The sequence below is a fragment of the Petaurus breviceps genome, unplaced genomic scaffold, assembly GCF_028583685.1.
Source record: "Petaurus breviceps papuanus isolate PSGF00001 unplaced genomic scaffold, PetGlider_PUasm1.0 91041, whole genome shotgun sequence".
Taxonomy (NCBI): Eukaryota; Metazoa; Chordata; class Mammalia; order Diprotodontia; family Petauridae; genus Petaurus; species Petaurus breviceps.
This window is the reverse complement of record NW_027187400.1, coordinates 23,513,676-23,516,301: the sequence shown is the minus strand read 5'-3', so window position 1 is coordinate 23,516,301 and position 2,626 is coordinate 23,513,676.

Sequence of the window (2,626 nt, the reverse complement as noted above, 5' to 3'; positions counted from 1 at the left end):
TAGAAATAAAAAGACAAAAAAGAAAGCATCTCTGCCCTCACAGAGCTTACCTTCTATAAAAGCAAAACATTGCATACACAGAAAAGGTGGTACAGTGGATAGACCATTGAACTTGCAGTCAGGAACACCTAAGTTCAAATCCAGTCTCAACCACTTGGATATTAGCTGCATAACCCTGGGCAAATTATTTAACCTCTTTCTCCCTCAGTTTTTTTTTCATATATGAAATGGAAATGATACTAGCTATTTCCCAGAGTTGTTGTGAGGATCAACTGAGATAAGATATACAAAACACTTCACAAACCTTAAGTCACTATATAAATGCTAGCTATTATTAAAATAAATGCAAAATATATACAAAGTGATTTGAGGAGGAGGGTGATGGCAGCTGAGAGGATCAGGAAAGGCCATATATAGGAAGTGGGACAAAAGCTGAGTTTGAAGGCAAAAATGAAGAGGGAGGGCTTTTCAGGTATGGAGAATAGTCTGTGCAGAGGCAGAGGCAAAGAGAGATGGAGTGTTGTGTCCCAGGAACAACAGAATATTCAGTTTAACTGGAATGCAAAGTGAATGAAGGGGAATGATCAGTAATAAGCCTGGAAAGATCAGTTGAAGCCTGGCTGTGAAGGACTTTAAATGCCAAACACAGGAGTTGGCATTTTATCCTAAAGGTGAAGGAGCACGAGGGGCTTTTTGAATAGGAGAATGGCATATACCATCATCAGACCTGTGTGATAGGAGTGTTGTTTTGGTGGTTGGATGGAGGATGGATTGTGACCAGTCAAGAGACTGATGGATAACAGGTAGTTAGCCCAAGTTCTGGCTGCCTCAGTATCCCCAAAATACCAAGAGGAGTAGAAGGCGTGTACTCCAGTGCACTGATTGGGTCGATCCTCTCTGGGGGATCTGTAGAAAGACAAGAATAGAACAGGATAAGAGGGGAAATGTTGGCTATTATCTGCACCAAAGGAGAAAGGGAGAGGAAAAGAGAAGAGGGAAGAAAGGAGAGGAGGAGTGGAGAAGAGGAGAGAGGAGAGGAAAAGGGAGAGGAGATGAGGGAAGGAGAAGGGAAAGGAGGAGAGGGAAGAAGAGGGAAGAGGAAAGAAGGGGATTTGGTGGAAAGAGCTTTAGAATGGAACTCAGAATACTTGGGTTCAAATTCTGGCTCTGCCATTTACTAGATGTGTGTCAGGCAGATCACATTTCTGGCTCTCGGTTTCCTCTCCTGTAAAACAAGGGGGGTGGATTATCTGGCACCTAAGGACCTTTCCATGTCTCCATCTAGGATCTTTTGTCTGTCTTATACATCATCACACAACCAGAAAGTATAGAAGGTGAGGTTCAAATACAGGTTTCTCCCGAGGCCAGGTCCAGCAAGGTTCCTTCCATCACTCAAACCCTCTCAAGAAGCCAAAATCCTAATTGTCTCGTGTAATAATAACAACAGCTGGCATTTACAAAGTGCTTTTAAAGTGCTTTTCTCTCGATTACGCATTATTATCTCATTAGAGCCTCACAACTGCCCTGGAGGCTAGTACCCCAGGTATTATTATCATTCCTATTTTTGTAGATGATGAAACTTGAGCTCAGAGAGGGTCATAGGATCACCTAAAGGGGGAATGGACCTTTGAGGCCACTTAGTCCAATCCCCATTTATTTTTCAAAGGAAGGAACTATGGGAGGTTAAATCACTTAGAATCATAGCATCAGAGAGGGTTGGAAAGGACCATCTAATCCAAGCCCATCCCCTTAATTTTACAGAGGAGGAAACTGAGGCTCAGAGATTAAGTGACAAGGTCATAGGATCATAAAAAGCTGGAAGGGACCTTAGAAACTGTCTACTCCGCCTCACTTTACAGAGGAAAAAAAGTGAGACTTTGACTGGTCCAAGGTCACATAGATAGCAATTGTAAAAGGTGGGATTCGAACCCAGGTCTTCTGACTTTTAAGTCTTGCACTCTTAGCCATAACACTGCATTGCATAAGAGAATGCTGTAGAGCTATAGAGACCGGGCCTGTTTCTGTTGAGGAGGAGAAAGTCTGAGAAAAAGACCCCATCATGCTATCTTTATTGGGGACCTTGTTGGTGGAAGGGGCAGGAGGCATGTGCAGGGGTACTCAGTGTAAAGGTGTGCAAGAAGCTAGGCATTTCTTATCCTGAGAGGCCCAGGGAGATGAGATAGGGATGGGGGCAGGGCTCTAAAGGACCAGCTGCTCTTGGCTATGCAGCCAGAATCTGCAAGGCCAGATTTTGTGTGGGGTCCTCTGCTTCCAGCCCCTTACGTAGTGAACTCTGGAGAGGACAGTGAAGTGGGAAATGCTGCCCCCTGCTGCCCACTCTGTGCTACAGCATCTGCTCCACTGCCAGGGTATCTCCAGGCTGGGGGCTCCGGGATAATGAGTAAAGGAAGAGGGATGCAATCCAGAGCAGGAGCAAGCAAATAAACATATGGAGACCCCCGGGTTCATCCACAGACATTCTCTCTCTCTTTCCTTCTCTCTCTCTCTCTCTCTCTCTGTCTCTCTGTCTCTGTCTCTCTCTCTTTCTCTCTCTCTCTCTTTCTCTCTCTCTCTCTCTGTCTCTCTGTCTCTCTCTGTCTCTGTCTCTCTCTGTCTCTGTCTCTCT